A 19,698-nucleotide genomic window follows, 5' to 3' on the forward strand; every position below is an offset into this window, starting at 1 on the left:
TTCTGCCTTCCGACGACTACACCGCAAATGCTTTGGTGGCGTGTCGGTTGAAGACAAGAACCTGACTGGTTTTTATATTGACTAGTATTGGGCGGCGTTTCTGCGAAAATGGTGCGTATTGGGGAGTAAGCCATGTCTTGGATCGTAACAAACAGCGAGTCAAAGTTTGGTCTCCGCTTGCTCATAAGAGAGCATGGAACAGTGGTTTGAAAAATCTGCAAATCTTCGCGGATCCCCAAATTTCTTCAGAGTTCTAAAATAATTATATAGCACAGGGGTGGCCAACCTGCGTCCTGTTCGGAAAGGGTCACCATGCCGCCGCACACATTTGAATAACGGTCACTTCAGAAGCGATCGTGGTTGTCACCTCATCCCCACAGCCTATACTTGAAACACCACCTCGTCATGACCACAGCCTCTACCTGTAATGGTGAGCATGCCATCACGACATCTGAATGAGGGTTACCTAATGAGCGATCGGGGGGTCACCAACTCACAGATTACGACCGTCAAAGTAATCGGCGAAAAATCACCTCCTCAGAGAGCCAATACCTGAATGGTTTCGAGGCACCTCACCAGAGGGCCCATAAGAACTAACGCGAAGTCACCACGTTCCACTATACTACTGTTATGTCCTCCGATGACGCTTAAATATCCTCCTTTACAGCTTTGTTACTTAATAGGCTCAAGTAAAACAATATAAATGAGGAAAATATGTATTGCGTTCGAACGGGACATACGGGCGTAGGACTGAAGTAATGGCCGGCCATTCATTTGAAATTTTTCTAGTCACCCCACTTCACAGCAGTATCGTCAAGAGTGGGGTAATCCGACCTCTTTTTTGGCAACACAAGTAGTGAGGTTTTTATGATCAGTACGGATAGTATAGGGGAGATGTGGTACCGATTCATCAAAAAACAGATTTGGTGCCCTACATCCAAGCAGTTTTCCACTAGACATACGATCTTTTCCAACACTTATGCCCTGGTGCTACTTAATTCACCAAACCGGGAGGATCCCTGACATACAGCCATGAATATTCAGAAGCGTTTGAAGTTGGTCACTCAAATGTATATCCGGTGGGACCCTTGACTCTCATACATGGGACCAGTGGAGCAACAATTTTCTTTCATAATTCTGTGCCCATAATATGAAGTGAATAGGACAACAAAGCACTGCAGTCGCTGAAATTTACTAGCAGCGTCATCATTTGGCAATACCCTTTCTCAAGTCAAATTGAGCATAGTATTTTGATAACGAATTTTATAAAAATGAAAGTAAATGCATGCCGATTTCTTTTGTTTGACAAAAGAATGGAATACACAAATAACGCTGCAGCTGAGAACCATATAGTATGCTTAGGAACGCTACCAGAATAAAAATAGACCTTCAATAACGAAATAAGGTTGGCTAACAAGGCCGACAAGTTCAGAAAACAAAGTTTGTTGGAGGCAAGAGTGATCCTTCCTCTTAGCAGCTATATGCCACTCTATACTCCATAGCGAGCAAAATTTCTACTAAATTTGTAGACATTGCATGACCGTTTTTTTTCATCAAATAGGATTGGAGATGGCAGTACCGAAATGATATCCATCTCAAATATGGTTGCCGCATCGGGTTCATCTGGGAACAGAAATGCATCCTTGATAGTACGAGATCAGCTGACTTCAAAATCACCATCAACATCTGGGCCCCTGTGATTTTTCGAAGAACATTTTTGTGGCCTTCAACTTCAGAAAAGACTTTGACAATAACGAAGTTCCCGTCGACTGCTTGTTTGGCTTCTTTTCTTTCGACATGTACGGTATGAAGCATTGATTATACTCACCTTGTCACATGAGATAGAGAACATGGATTTGCGTCGTTCAGGTTGAGCTTTCGGATTTTGACTTCTCTCTCACAACTCTTTGTCTGGAGTTTCGCCGACAGCAGACTTGCTCCTTTTCCTATTTGAAGGCCTCCTCACAATATTAGTCTTGGGATAGGGTGAAACAGGCTGACCCATGCCATATGCAGGGTTGCCATACCATCCTTATTTCTTAAGATTTATCCTTATTTTGAAGGGCCAGGTCTTAGAAAACTTTCCTTCTTTATAATGCCCTTATTTTCAACTTGCGTCCTTATTTTGTCTTATCTTCAAGAACTTCGATCGTTTTCCTCTGGTATCTACGTCATCATTCTATGACATCATAAATGAAAGAAAGGAACACCCGTGGCTTACGTACACATCACAGGATTTGAATTCTAAGTGGTGAGATAGCTAGAGTAGGGTTACCATATTTCAGCAACCCAAATCCCGGACACTCTTTAGCGCCCACTAGTGGATTTCAAAATGAGTTATGACGTCAGAACAACAAAGCTTTGCTCTTTGACCAGAGGTGGTCACGATCCGGTTCATGAGAATGTGGCTGTGTGTTGTGTAACCGGAACCGGAAGCACATGTTTTCAGCCCCCTCCCACCCAAATAAACAATGTTTTTGAGCCCACACTATAGGGTAATCGATGCAACTTCTGAAGGAGGGGGTGCTTGCTATATGAATCTGGTTTCTACATGCATCTGGTCGTTAAATTATTTGAATGAATTCTGTCAATAATATTGGTCGTTCCATATATTACTACATGCCCACATGATCAGAGTTCGAAAATACTGGTAGCGTAATTGCACATCCGTAAGTCATGTTCATGACCTACCGATAAGCTTGTTATTCAGCCTTATGCTGGTGTGCACCACGGAGCTTTATAAACACCCCACATCCAATGGTTTCCAACCTTTTATGGTCGCGACTCCATCTCCAATTTGAAAATGTTCCGTGGCCCAGATCAAAATTTTACGAGCTGATTACTAAAAGAAGTCAGCACCTTTGCCCGGACTTACTCACGGGCTATTTTGCAAGCTGATTACGTTCAACGTATTCGCAAACCCCAGAATAAAGGCAAATGACCCCCCGTTTGGAACCACTATCTTTGAATAAAGCATTTCAACGGCCTTAACGATCTCTAGGAATATACCGTTCTCCTATAATTTCGATTACAATTTGGCTTATTCCAGTAAATGAAGGTCGTTTTTATTTATATTTTATGGCAGGTTTTGCAAGGATGGCCGTCCCCATATTAAAATCAATAAATGTGATAGTAAATCGCGCGCAGCGCGAAGAAAAATATCATACATCATCATAAATATTCCCAAACAATATTGTTTTTATGCTGATTTACGAAAAATATTATGAGCCTACATCAAAATTCCGGACATTTGGCATATTTTAGAAATTCCTCCCGGACGCTAGTTTGAACAGTGAAATTCCGGACATGTCCGGGAAATTCCGGACGCATGCCAACCCTAAGCTAGAGCAGTGACTAGTGTAGAAGTTTCGACTGTATCAAGCTATTGTAGCGGACTACATTTTAGCAGTAAACAGCAGAACCAGGTTTTGCAATCAAAAGTAGTAAAAGCAATAAATCTTTGATAAATTTATCTAAGCTATATTGCACATGTATATGGTTTTGGCTACTAATAAGGCTACATCTGATCAAAATGAGGAAGCATAAAAACGTTTTTCCGGACGTTTATTAGAGAGAACTCAAAGGTATGAAACGAAGCTAGAAGGGCGAGTGTTTCACCATAGTGTCCTATGTGGTGTCGACGCCATATTGGACACTATGGTTTCACCATAGTGTCCTATATGGTGTCGACACAAGCAAATCGCACGGTTCAATGAAATTGTATCACGTCACAGTTTCCATTTGGCTACAGGCAATTTGACGGTGATTTTTGACCGACTTGCCGAGCATCAAATTTGATAAAACGTGTATCAATCGAAAGCTGCCGCCGTACTGATTACGGAAATATAAATTTTATTCCGCTCGCGGCCCTGGAACCCCCACAATCAGCCTCTAATTTTTGATTGTTATGGAGATTGGCATTGGGACGAAACAATGCTGTCTGGCGAAACGAGCGACGCAACAATACTGTCTGGCTCCCTTTTTCTCGAGCACCTGTCTCGTTTCGCTAGACAGCATTGTTGCGTCCCAATGCCGATCTCCATAACAATCAAAAATTAGAGGCTGATTGTGGGGGTTCCAGGGCCGCGAGCGGAATAAAATTTATATTTTCGTAATCAGTACGGCGGCAGCTTTCGATTGATACCCGTTTTATCAAATTTGATGCTCGGCAAGTCGGTCAAAAATCACCGTCAAATTGCCTGTAGCCAAATGGAAACTGTGACGTGATACAATTTCATTGAACCGTGCGATTTGCTTGTGTCGACACCATATAGGACACTATGGTTTCACTATATAATGTAAACGCAGATTGGCAACGACCGATTTTGCAGCTTCGTTCCGCTTCGCTGAAGTTCTACTCAGACTTATTTTACGGCACCTACTGTAGAATTTATGGCAATCCCAAAGTTGTCTTCCAGATTTCAGAATTGACTGAATCTGGTCTTGATCGAAAGCTGCTGTCGCACTCATTTCGAAAATATCGATCAAAATATGGTCAGGCTCCGTACTTAAATGAAAAATCACCCTCAACATCTAAAATCTGCATTGTTCAGAACAATCGGATGACCGCAGAACAATGACCCATTGCGGCTCTTCGATTGTTCTGACAACGCCGATAATTCAGACTTGTAGTAGATATCAGGGTTGTAATGACTCGAGTCATGACTCGACTCGAGTCCGACTCGAGTCACGATTTTCCGATGACTCGACTTGACTCGAGTCGAGTCATTTTCTCAAAATACGGAAATGACTCGACTCGACTCGAGTAAATTTGTGAATTGACTCGACTTGGACTCGAGTCATTGCGCATGACTCGAACCAAATCATATGACTTGAGACTCAGAAGGCCTAGACCGACGTTTCATTGTAATTTCGAGGAATAGTGAAGCAATCACACTATTGGGATTTCGTTTATTGGAACTGGTACTTGAAAATGCGTCCAGAAACTGCTAAAAATGACGAAAATTAGAATATTCTAAATGCTAACCATTCGATATCACCAAACAGAGTAATATAAAGTGGATTTTACAAGCCTTTAACTGGAAACTGGGCAGTCAACACAATGACTTGGACTCGACTCGAGTCATAATACCATGACTCGGATTCGGCCCTCTGCTCGGTGACTTGGACTCGGACTTGACTCGGTGGTGAATTGAAAATGACTCGACTTGACTCGAGTCAAAACTATAAAACTGAGATTGACTTGTGACTCGGAGCCTCGTGACTTGGTCACAACCCGGGTAGATATAACTGACCTACGGATAGAGATACGCAACACCTGTCGTCGCGCTTGCTTGCTCGGAAGAAAATACCGCTCGGCAATCTGAACGCAACCTTAGCGGTCTTTCTATTTCAACTCACATCATTACTCAAGAAGCCGTTCTATGAATATTTTTCACAAGTCGATCAGCACAGACTATATAAGACAGCCGCTGCTAAGGGTACCTGGGCATACCATACTGCAGTGTTGGGATCAAGTCACTACCTTCGAGTCATTGCACATTTTGACTCGAGTCAAGTCAAGTCACTCGATTTTTGGAGGTTAATCGAGTCAAGTCAAGTCACAATTCAAGTCAAGTTGTCTTTTCAAAGTATGAGGTAGGCCTACGCTACGTCATGGCATTTTGCTAGCTGTCTGAAATACAGATTAAGTGGTCATTGATTTTGAACCGATGAACGAACATAGAGTTATGTATAGAAGAAAGAAGGCGCTGTATCGATCACATATAAGTAGAACTGCTAAACCGCAGTTTATAGTTACCAGCCAAGATAGAGATATAGATACGAATTGATTAGATGTAATACGTTGCACATTTACAAATCTATATGATACAATTCGAACCAGCGCCAATGGTTGAGGACTATGAACTATATTCGAATTCAGTTTCAATAACATAATATAGGTTTGGTCAAGGTAAAAACAGAGAACATAATTTACTTTACTATACGAGTTTACGACAACCTAAGCTAAGCTGTAAGCTTCGATCAATTCGTTTGCCGTCAATTCATTAGTGAGAGAACAATGGAGGCTCAGTAAAACGCACGATCATTAAATGATTGATCACGGGTTACACCAGCGTATGGCGAACAATCCGAAAATATGCAAGATGCAGTGATTTTGATCAAAGCCGATTACTTGATGACTTGAAATTGACTCGTGAATTTTGCTCCGAGTCGCGAGTCAATCCACATTTCTGATAGGCCGAATCAAGTCAAGTCATTTTAGCAAAGTGACTCGAGTCAAGTCAAGTCATACGAAAAAGGTGACTCGAGTCTGACTCCAGTCATCCCAACACTGCCATACTGTCGAACACCAGCACTTTCAGCAATCATTCCTCACCAAAGATTATTGCACATCGCAATTGTTCAAAGAAATATTCCCCGATTCCCACACCGCAAAGAAGTTCGCTACCAACCTCGTGATATCGGGTTTCACTTTGGATAAAAAAAATCTCAAATCACCACGTCGAACTTGGATAAAAGAAATCTCAAATCACCACGTCAGTAGTATAGTACATCGGTCGCACATCGCCATTGTCTCTTATGGGCCCGCTCGACCGGTGCCTCGAAAACTCGTGTTGAACCGGTGACCCTTTTGACCCCCCCCCCTCTCGGTCGCATGCGGCTATTGCGTCTTATGGCCCCTCTCGCACGGTAACCATTTTCGGTATAGGGCCCGCTCAACCGGTGCCTCGAAACGCGTGTCGAACCGGTGACCCTTTTGAACCCACCTATCGCTCAACCGGTGTCTGGGGTAGTATAGCCATCTCTCGCGCGGTAACCCTTTTCGGTATATGGATCGCTCAAGCGGTGCCGTGGTGGTAATTCGTACTTTCGGGTATATGCATCTCTCGATCGGTGCCTCGAAAACTCGTGTTGACAGGTCGTACTTTCGGGTATAGGCATCTCTCGACCGGTGTTGAATATGTATCAGGTATGGTAAATAGTCACGTGATTGGTACTTAGTTATTGTGTATATCGCAAATTATTATATATGATCAATTTGAAGTAATCCCAACGTTTACGGTGATTGCAACAATGATATATGGTTATTCTTATGGACGCGGTGGCATGTCGTACTCTCAGGTATAGGCTGCGTTGACATGTCGTAATTTCAGTAAAAAGGTGTGAAATAGTTGGCTAAATCTAGGAATCAGCCGCATGGTAATGTTTCGGTAATTAGTTTGCCACAGAGCCGGCGTAGACGGCGATTCAAATACTAACAATATCCGCGTTCACATACTACCACTTCAAAAAGATTTGAAATATTTGTAAAATCCTACGAGCGCTGACAGGATAACACATCAGACACATCTATCCCTCGTGGTTTGGTGTTACAGAGACAGGAATCACGCACAAGTAATATTTTAGCAATTAGTTTGTCACAGAGCCGGCGTAGACGGTGATCCAATACCAACAATAGCCGCGTTCACATACTAACACCTCAAAAAGGTGTGAAATAGGTTGCAAACCCCGCGATTGCTGACAAGATAATGTCTCGGACATACGCGACTTGATGTTACTGGCATGCCGATCGCTCACGCGGTGAAATTTTAGTAACGAGTTTGTCAGAGAACTTGATTTCACTCGTAAGATTTAATAAGTAACGAATAACAGAACCGTCACAGACGGTGATTCGAATACCGACAAATTCTCACTTATTTCCACTCTAACCCTAATCCTTTGTGAAGTGAGCGCTTATTCAACAAGGTGTGAAATAATTTTAAAATCCTACGATCGCTCACAAGATAACACCTATAAGACATAACCATCTCTCGTGACTTGTGGTTACATACATCGCAATCGCTACAATGTAATATGTTGGTATTTTGGTGCGGAACTGGATTTCACGAGTCTGATATAATAGGAATATTACCTATTAAGTAATAAGCACCGAATAACAGAACCGTCGCAGACGGTGACTTGAATATCCAAGATTTGATACTTTTCGCGATCGCTATATGTTTCACGTTGACTTTGGTTGCGTGATGCGAATCATGAGAATATTCAATCAATGTGTCAATTTGTCAACTTGAAATGAAACTCACTACACAAACCAAGTTGATTCGTATTTGAATGTGTTGATCCGGTACAACTCTAATCCTTTGAGAAATCCATTTACTGCGATCAGTTGATTCGAACGTAACTTGAATATTGCTGACTCCAACTTCAGTCGCATCGAATTATTCACATATTCCACGCTGCTGTTTCACACCTATAGAATCAATACCAACTAACTAAACAAGAATCAAGAATCACAAGTATGCACATACAATAATTGTATTTATTACTGAGAAATCAAACGCTTAACAAAAACGCGCAACTTATCATTTGCAAACTCTAGCATTACCCAAAAATCAGGTAGGCCTATTGTTGATTGAAAATCCTTGAGTCCTTATTATCAAAAATGTTATAGCGCAGCGTCCGAATCCGTTCGCGGGATGTACTAAAGGTAAATTCAGATAATCCAAATGAAATATTAGGACTTTGACATAATCTGAATTGAAATAGATTGACAAACATAACTACCAATTTTCACCCAGTCACATTTCGAAATTATACGCATATTGATTTGAAACAAGTAATGAAATATTACAACTATATTCGCGATCGGACTTTCCGTTTGGCAAAGATAGTTTCAGAAAAACTATCACTATGACATCTCAACATTTTAACATCTTGCCATACACAAAAGAGTAAAATACAAAAACCTTGTCAAGTCAATCCGTTTGTAACTTACCCAACCAACTCAACAGTATCCTTATAAAAAGTAGACAAGACTACGCGAGTAATCACCACAATCCAAAATCCATAGCAAGTTCGGTTGTATTCGTAGTCCGCCAACTCGTATTTTTTTAATCAACTGTAAAAGTCGTTACTATTCTGTAACCTAAAGTAATTACTACTCGGTGCGCACAACTTGAGATTAACATATGTTTTGAGTATATGATATTTGAATATCTGACCAACGTAGTTAAGAATTCATTTCTTACGATCGAACACCGGTGTTACATTGAGAGTTATCATGTTGTAAACATTCTTATTAACACGGTGGTTTGACATACGAGATTTTGTAATAGTCGATCACGACTTGATTAATAAATTATGACGTAATTAGACCGGGGTTGTGTTAAAAGTTATTACGATACCAACAAACTTTTCAGAAACATTGTTATTAACATATTGGTTTGTAAAACTAGAATTAACATATTGATTTGTAAAACTAGACTTACATGTGCGAAATGTTCTTGATTTGAAAGATATTCCGTGTTGGTACAAATCAACCTGCGTATTACGGATATCAGAAAATATTTTTACAAATGTAGTTGTTTCCAGTAACCAAGACTAAAGATGAAACAACAATTTCGTTATTCAAACATTGAACACCCGATGCAAAATGCTTTATTGGTCAAATTCGTGACGGCTAATTGAAACGACTACGTATAGAGTCAGTATATCACAATTTCATGTCGTTACTATTGAATCCAGCAATTGATACAATTTGTTGTCTGAGTTGTGACAGGACTTGAAACATATGCACTTTACAGAGTGGTAAAATATCACTTTTGGATATCGAGCATCGTTCGAAGCGTGCGACCAATACTCAATTACATCCACACTCTCTGTCGTAGGCGCTAAATGTAAAAACATTGCAAAGTCTACAGATTTACACTTCAAGGCTTTGATCAGCACAGAAGCGATCTGGAATATCTTCACTGGGCACACCTTATTCTACTACACTTGGGTAATATATAAAACTGATAGCCGTATTAAAATCGGAATATGTCCTACACTGAAATCTACAAAAATCTGTTTGTATTGTCGTTCAAAGTAGTGATACCGATTTGAACCGCCTAAAATAATTGTCATCATCTAACCAGACTACAGAAAGTCGTTGTCATCACAAAAACAATTTGCATGACGTTTGCTAAATGTATCCTATAGTTAGGCTTACTACAATTATTTGTAAAACACACAGAAGATCAGAGAAATTAGAAATCTTCCCATTGTCATTCGTCAAAGTAGATGTAATCTTAGTCACTAAAAGAACTTACTTGTATGTGATTGAATCGCCGGTAATTAACTCGCTAAATCAAACCCTAAGAAATTCCACTCACTCATCGGCTATGAAACAGCGTCCTTAATCGGTGTAAATCGTTTTACTAAATGTAAATCATATATGTCCATCAGAAAACAATTTTCACTCACTCGGAAATGAAACCAATTTGTTGGTCTCCATTCGATATTTTTTTTGTGTCAAATACTTTTCAATGAACACATTTGAGTGGTTGAGCTTTACATCATCAAGCTGTCATTTGTAAATCAAGATTTCGGTAAACTTGTAAATGTATCGTTTAACTAACCGAAATTTAGTGATTGGTGAACATACCAAACGATACAAATCCACCTCCGAAATACTGCGTTGATCTTAATTTCCATCATCGTGATAATCGAAGTACATTTCTTTCGAATTCGTAACAACCGGCGTTTCTATGACATGATAAATTTTTGACAAGTTATGCTTAGAAGATTGGTTGCATATCGCGAAAAATAATATACCACTCATATTGATACTCATATTTCTTGAGTTTCTCTCCGCTTAATGTAAATGTAAACTCAGCCGTCTTTTAACATCACAAAGACATTGATAAAAAGTAGGCAATCAAACGCTACAAGTTTAACTTTTGTAGGTTGTGTATGATTACCCCACGCAACTCATTTTTTACCAAAGGCATATGAAATATATTCATGTTACACGAAAATACTCGATATTCCCATGCTACGAACCTGTACAATGATTGGTGACGCTTTCAAACTGTTTCGATACCTCAAGACCTTTATTGTCTGAATGGTTGTTCATTTATCTTAATAATCAAATAGTTCAACACAGAACTAGTATTAACAGAAACATCAGAGTTGTTTACACAAAAGTTTGTATGTGTACAGTATGCGAATATCATGTGTAAGTCCAACACAACTGTGGTATCCATCCGGGTTTAGTTAACACAATTTACGACACCGAGGTCGCCTCATCTTTCGTAAGACAACAAACCAACCAAGGCTTCAGGATATGTCCATGTCATAGCAATAAATCAGCTACTCCAACAACAGAGTACATATGTTTTCTAGTTACGGTGCTTACATCTTACACACAAATCAACCTACTTTGCTAACAAAAAGTGCTGAGTCATCAAGTGATTGCCATAGCAACAAAACAGCTAAACGTACTATCATACAAAATGGCCGTTATAGTCACCAACGGTACATGGTACAAGTAACAAGTCTCGAGAATCCAGTTATTGAAAAAACGTGAAAGTGTTTCTCCTGCGCCAAGTCGTTATGTTGACGAAAGCGTATATTGTAATATCATGATCGATTTGCATTCGTTGGTCACAAAATGTCACTACTCTAAATAATTATTTTTCACTCAAACACAAACACATACTTGTCACCATTCGTTTTCATCAAGCACGAGTTCACGAAACCTACTTACTACGACATGAATTGTTATTTTTATGTTGTGTAAATAGGTATTAATTCATTTTAGTAACACTATATCAACATCATCGAGTTGTGTGAATAGATTTACATGTGGTCTTGTGGTTTTAATCGAAGTACACAGCACGGTCTAATGTAGAGTCATCTCTATTGTACAGCAACTCGGTAATCGAAATGCATTAAAATTTAAACAGCGATCTTGTTTCATCACGTGAAAAATATGTTCACTATCGCGATACTCTGCACAGGACGTGTAAATCCTTTTCACACTCGTAATAGTATCCCAACGGCTACCGGCGACAACGTTTAACAACACCAACGACACTAAACATACGATACCTACCCAAGTAAAATTTCCATTTTCACCTGAAGGTCGGCCGTTACCTGAGTAAAAATACCATTATTCTTAGAAGATTTATCGTTTAATCAGAGTAACAAAACATTTTCACTTAGGGGTCTATCGTTTCCAAGAGTAACAAGCCCCCTTTCCTTTGGAAATCGATTTTTCCCTGGGTAACAAACCTTTTTCACTTGCAAATATATTTTCCCCCGGGTAACAAACCTTTTTCGCTTGGAAATATATTTTTTCCTTGAGCAACAAACCATTTTCACTTGGAAATATATTTTCTCCCTGAACAACAAACCATTTTCACTTGGAAATATATTTTTTCCCTGAGCAACAAACCATTTTCACTTGGAAATATATTTTTTCCCTGAGCAACAAACCATTTTCACTTGGAAATATATTTTTGTCCCTGAGCAACAAACCATTTTCACTCGGTGGGTCGTCGTTTACCTGAGTAAAAATATCATTTTCCTTTGGAGATCCGGCGCTTACCCATTGTAAAAATACATTTTCACTTGGAAATCTGTCGTTTACCTGAGTACCAATACCGTTTTCACTTGGAAATCTATCTTTTCCCTGGGTAACAATACCATTTTCGTTTTGAAAACTAACCACCACACCGGCCAATTTGATATTTTTGTATATTGTTACAACAGACAGTGACAAAATATACACCAACAACGACTCCGATACATTTGTGTAATCGCATACTCACTTGTTCTGGTGCATCCCATCAAAATCGACGGTTAGCCACACACACACACAATAACAATGCGCTATTTCGATATGACTGCGATGTCCGGGTCCGTGCCTTAGTATTTCCAGAATCAATCCGTCTAAAGTTGTAATCCCCCGTCTTTGTTAACTGGTTGATACACGGATAACAATCTTTGGAAAATGTGGGAATGCATGCTACCCATCGTGCTAACGATTCCAGGTTACTTGTAAATAATTTTCTTGCTCACCCTATACAGATTATACGTACAGGGATATGTAGCGGTAATCGGTTTGGTCAATACATATTGCCCCATTCAGTATGGAATTACAAACCCAATACAGGTCAGTTCATAACCGGATCCGGATATTCAATGCAAAGCGATAAAGCAGAACCAATGACCAAGTGTAATTAAACATGTAGAATGTAGATTCACAACCCTTGATATTTTTTTTCTTCGTGAAAAATGACAATACATATCGAATATATTTTACCATTGTTCAACCCTACCAAGTATTCACGTAAATGTGGTTTATGACATTACATACGATGTGTCGGTGTACAAATGTTGGGTGTTTATGCACACATCGGTATGACCTATAGACAACATCATCATACCCTCCAGGACTTCGTTATTGCATCGCGAGGTCAATAAAATCAATTTTGTATATTCAATCGGTGGCATAGACGACGGAAGGCTTGGAGATCCAATGTAAAATTCGGACAAACTTACGGGTATATTTGTCCATCTTAGTTATTCACTCAACTACCATTGGTGCTCTCGATACAGCGAACGGTACAGTATGCAACGCATATCATTAGAGTGATATATCCACAGGTAAATATGGGGCCTGGCCACAATAATTGTACGACGCCGACAAATCGATGCACGCAAGGTGTGGTTGATAATAATTGTTTCATGTGTCAAAGAGACAGCACTCTCTCGTAAAGGTTAGCAGATCCCACAGAAACACCCCTTGGATTACATTACCAAATCGATTTCAAACTTAACCGAATCACCGGTGTTGAGAGTAGTGATATCCGATTTTTCGAATATTCATGTCGACTTAGTGAACGATCGGTAACGACACTTATCATAAACATTATGAATATTAGTAATTTCAGTCGTGTCTATCTTGTGTTGTTACAAGTTGCTAAAACCATCGAGTGAATTAGTGAACGTCGGTAATCTGGGTTAAATCTCGATACAATTATTGTGGCCAGGCCCCATATTTACCTGTGGATATATCACTCTAATGATGTGCGTTGCATACTGTACCGTTCGCTGTATCGAGAGCACCAATGGTAGTTGAGTGAATAACCAAGATGGACAAATATACCCGTAAGTTTGTCCGAATTTTACATTGGATCTCCAAGCCTTCCGTCGTCTATGCCACCGATTGAATATACAAAATTGATTTTATTGACCTCGCGATGCAATAACGAAGTCCTGGAGGGTATGATGATGTTGTCTATAGGTCACACCGATGTGTGCATAAACACCCAACATTTGTACACCGACACATTGTATGTAATGTCATAAACCACATTTACGTGAATACTTGGTAGGGTTGAACAATGGTAAAATATATTCGATATGTATTGTCATTTTTCACGAAGAAAAAAAATATCAAGGGTTGTGAATCTACATTCTACATGTCTAATTACACTTGGTCATTGGTTCTGCTTTATCGCTTTGCATTGAATATCCGGATCCGGTTATGAACTGACCTGTATTGGGTTTGTAATTCCATACTGAATGGGGCAATATGTATTGACTAAACCGATTACCGCTACATATCCCTGTACGTATAATCTGTATAGGGTGAGCAAGAAAATTATTTACAAGTAACCTGGAATCGTTAGCACGATGGGTAGCATGCATTCCCACATTTTCCGAAGATTGTTATCCGTGTATCAACCAGTTAACAAAGACGGGGGATTACAACTTTAGACGGATTGATTCTGGAAATACTAAGGCACGGACCCAGACATCGCAGTCATATCGAAATAGCGCATTGTTATTGTGTGTGTGTGTGGCTAACCGTCGATTTTGATGGGATGCACCAGAACAAGTGACTATGCGATTACACAAATGTATCGGAGTCGTTGTTGGTGTATATTTTGTCACTGTCTGTTGTAACAATATACAAAAATATCAAATTGGCCGGTGTGGTGGTTAGTTTTCAAATCGAAAATGGTATTGTTACCCAGGGAAAAGATAGATTTCCAAGTGAAAACGGTATTGGTACTCAGGTAAACGACAGATTTCCAAGTGAAAATGTATTGTTACAATGGGTAAACGCCGGATCTCCAAAGGAAAATGATATTTTTACTCAGGTAAACGACGACCCGCCGAGTGAAAATGGTTTGTTGCTCAGGGAAAAAATATATTTCCAAGTGAAAATGGTTTGTTGCTCAGGGAAAAAATATATTTCCAAGTGAAAATGGTTTGTTGCTCGAGGAAAAAATATATTTCCAAGCGAAAAAGGTTTGTTACCCGGGGGAAAAATATATTTGCAAGTGAAAAAGGTTTGTTACCAAGGGAAAAATCGATTTCCAAAGGAAAGGGGGCTTGTAGTAGTATAGTATATCGCTCGTGGTGTGCCATTGTGGCTTATGGGCGGGGTGGTGACCTGCCTGAAAACCTGGGGTGATGACCCCACCCTTTTGACCCCCCCTCTCGGTCGCATGCGGCTATTGCGTCTTATGGGTGCGGTGATGATACCACCCTTTCAGGTATAGGCTGCGGCGATGATATACCTTGAAAACTCGTGTTGGTGACCCCACCCTTTCGGTATAGACTACGGTGATGACCTGCCGTCTCGTTGGTGACACCACCCTTTCTGGTATACGTCGCGGCGATGACCTGCCATGGATTGTTTGGTAGTGAACTAACGTTGTGGATATAGGCTGTGGCGGTGATTCGCCTGTCATGTATTCTTACGTGTTCTCTGGTGATTCGCTATGTGATCTTATGGGTGCGGTCATGAATCGCCCTTTCTGGTATATGCATCTCTCGACCGGTGTTGAAGAAGTATCAGGTATGGTAAATAGTCACGTGATTGACTCTTAGTTAATGTGTATACCTCAAATTAATATATATGTCCGATTCGAGTTAATCCCAACGTTTGCGGTGAATGCGACTTCGATATATCGTTATTCTTATATCGTTATTCTTATACCAACAATAGCCGCGTTCATAAACTAACACTCCAAATTCGCAACGGGTAATTGAAACGACTAAGTGTAGAGTCAGTATATCACAATGGCACGTCGTTACTATTGAATCCAGCAATTGATACGATTTATTGTCGGGATTTGTGACAGCGCATTGAAACATACACAACTTACAGAGTGTGAAAATATCACTTTGGGTATCGAGTACCGTTTGAAGCGTGCGATCAATACATAATTCCGTTCGCACTCTCTAAGGCGTTGTGAAGTCTACAGATTTACACTTCAAGACTTTGATCAACACAGAAGCAATTTGGAATATCTTTACTGGACGCATCCTATTCTACTAGACTTGAGTAATATACAAAACTCATAGCATTAACAAAATCGCAATAGGCGCTACACTGAAATCTACAAAATGTGTTTGTATTGTTACTCAAAGTAGTGATCATAAATTATCATTCGAATAAGTAATTGTAATCATAAAACCAAACTTGCGAAAGTCATTACCATAACAAAAGAATATTGTAGGTTGCTTGTTAAATGTATGCCGGAAATATTTGTAGAACGCTCACGACCAAAGAAATTGGAAATTTTCCCATTGTCATTCGTCAAAGTAAATGTCGTCACAATACTCAATCACTAAAAAAACGATATACTTGTATGTGATTGAATCACCGGTAATTAACTAGCTAAATCAAACCCCTAAGAAATTTCACTCACTCATTGGATATGAAGCAGCGTCGCTTAATCGGCGTAGATCGTTTTTCTAAATGCAAATCATACCTGACCAACAAAAAACAATTTTCACTCACCTTGTAATGAAACCAAGTGGTGGGCCTTCGTTTCAATATTTTGTGTCAAATACTTTGCAATAAACACACTGGAGTGGTTGAGCTTTACATCATCAAGCTGTCATCTGTAAATCGAGATCGCATCCGACTTGAAACTGTATCGTTTACCTAACCGAGTTGTATGCACAGTTTGATATTTTTGTCATTTAGTGATTGCTGAACATACCAAACGATACACATTCACTTCCGAAATACTGCGTTGATCTCAATTCCCTTTGTCGTGATAATCGAAGTACATTTGTTTCGAATTCGTAACAGCCGACTTTTCTATGACACGATAAATTTCGACAAGTTATGCTTAGAAGATTGGTTGCATATCGCGAAAAATAACATATACTAATATTGATACTGTTAATCGGTATTTTCACGCGATTCGATTTTCAAACGAGTAAAATTTTATTACATGAGTTGTTCCGCTTACTATATTTAAATGTAAACTCACCCATCTTTCAACAACAAACAATGATAAAAAAGTACGCAATCAAACACAACACTTTGTACGACACTAATTATTGTTCCACACATCTCATTTCATACTAAGTGTATACGAAAGATATTCATGACACATGAAAATATTCGCTCATGCTACGAACATACGCAATGATTGGTGACGCTTTCAAACTGTTTCGATATCACAAGAACTTTATTGTCTGAATGGGTGTTCATGTATCTTAATAATCAAATAGTTCAACACAGAACTAGTACGAACAGAAACATCAGAGTTGTTTACACAAAAGTTTGTGTGTGTACAGTATGCGAATACCGTGTGTAAGTCCAGCACAATTGCGGTATCCATCCGAGTTTAGTTAACACAAATTTATTACAACGGAGCCACCTAAACTTTCGTGAAAGAAAAGCATACTCACTTCCAGAGGGTTATGTCAACGCCATAGCAGTAAATCAGCTACTCCAACAACAAAGTACATATGTTTTCTAGTCACGGTCCTTACATCTTTCACATAGATCAATCTACTTTGCTAACGAAAAGTGCTGAGTCATCACATGATTGCCCTCACAACAAAACAGCTAGAAGATATTATCATACAAAAATATTCCTAACCCTTTGCGCACCAGTGACAAATCATACAACAAACATTTTTGTGAGTAGAATTGTTGTCAAGTCTACCTGTTGAAACGTACATTAAAACAACACAGTCACAATTCAATTAAAACCACAAATCTATTTTCATTTCGTCACAAACTGTCACATACAAAAAAATAAATTTTCTTTCCCCAACACATACTTGTAACCAATCGCTTTCATTAAACACTCAACTCCATAAAAGTATTTACTTTCTACAACATAGACATTCCGATGTAGTCAAGAAATATTGGCGCTTCTTCGATATACGCCCCAGATCGAAACAGTGTTTCACATGTAACCAGCAAGTGTTTCCCATGAACACGATCAAATTTTATAAACGTCAAAATAAATTGTTTTTTTGCCTGTGGAGAGACGGATATTAGGGCTGGATGTGGTCAAAGTCGGGGTTAGGGATATCAGGGTTGGGGGTAGGTGGATATTAGGGTTGGAGGTGGGTTAGGGTCAAAGTTAGTGTTAGGGTATCCCAAGATTATGGTCGGGAGAGTGTGGAATATCGTGTTCCGCACTCCAAACCTATTCTTGGGTTACCCTAACCCTAACACAGCTCTAACCCCAACACAGCTCTAACCCTAACCCTAATATCCCCCTCTCCTCCAACCCTAATATCCCCATTTCCTAACCCTAACACAGCTCTAACCCTAACTCTAAACCCATCCCCTAACCCTAATATTCCCCCTCCCCAACCCTAATATCCCCCTCTCCTCCAACCCTAATATCCTTATTTCCTAACCCTAACACAGCTCTAACCCTAACTCTAAACCCATCCCCTAACCCTAATATTCCCCCTCCCCAACCCTAATATCCCCCTCTCCTCCAACCCTAATATCCTTATTTCCTAACCCTAACACAGCTCTAACCCTAACTCTAAACCCATCCCCTAACCCTAATATCCCCCTCCCCAACCCTAATATCCCCCTCTCCTCCAACCATAATATCCCCCTTTCCCAACCCTAATATCCATCATTCCTCGAACCCTAATATCCACCCTCCACTCAACCTTAAAATCCTCCCTCCCCAGTCCTAATATCCCCCTCTCCTCCAACCATAATATCCCCCTCCCACAACAAAGGCAAAAAACAATTTATTTTGACGTTTATAAAATTTCATCGTGTTCACGGGAAACATTTTCTGGTGTCATGGGGAACATGATTTCAATCTGGGGCGTATATCGAAGAAGCGCCGAAATATTTTTATTAATCAAAATCATCGATTTCTGTTCACGGCGTTAGTGTGTGCATGTCATACCGGTGGGCTCCGTATTAAAACGGACACGACACGACTGAATGTAACGGGGTAGAAGTCTATCGCATCGATTTACATGTGGTCTTCGCTACGGTTTCAAAAAACGAATCATCTATTTTGCATTGATCGAGACCGAGCGAACCAGTTACATGTATTCGCGGTAATGATTTTGCTTGTCATATGCGAATGATAGGGTTACTGTCAAATCAACATACAACAATCTTCTGGCGATCATAATAGCAATTTCATTTTCCACCCCTTCGTAACTGTATACGCACGAAAAGTATATTGTACAACTCGGCAACTACGTTTAACAAGACCAATCACACTACCAGCGTTGAACACAAGATACCTAACCAAGTCAAAATATCATACTGGTTTGGACAACTGACGTTTACCTGTGTAAAATTATCATTTTCACTTGGAGGTCAACCGTTACCTGACTAAAATACCATTATCCTTTGGAGATTTATCGTTTACCCAGTGTAACAAACCCCTTTTCCTTTGGAAATCTATTTTTTCCCTGGATAACAAACTTTTTTCACTTGGAAATATATTTTTTCTCTGGGTAACAAACCTTTTTCACTTGGAAATATATTTTTTCCCTGAGCAACAAACCATTTTCACTGAGCAACAAACCATTTTCACTTGGCGGGTCGTCGTTTACCTGAGTAAAAATATCATTTTCCTTTGGAGATCTGGCGTTTACCCAGTGTAACAATACATTTTCTCTTGGTCATCTAGCTTTTCCTAGAGTAAC

This window comes from Botryllus schlosseri, chromosome 8, assembly GCF_051294905.1.
Source record: "Botryllus schlosseri isolate E-star chromosome 8, Bs_hap1, whole genome shotgun sequence".
NCBI classification, from domain to species: domain Eukaryota; kingdom Metazoa; phylum Chordata; class Ascidiacea; order Stolidobranchia; family Styelidae; genus Botryllus; species Botryllus schlosseri.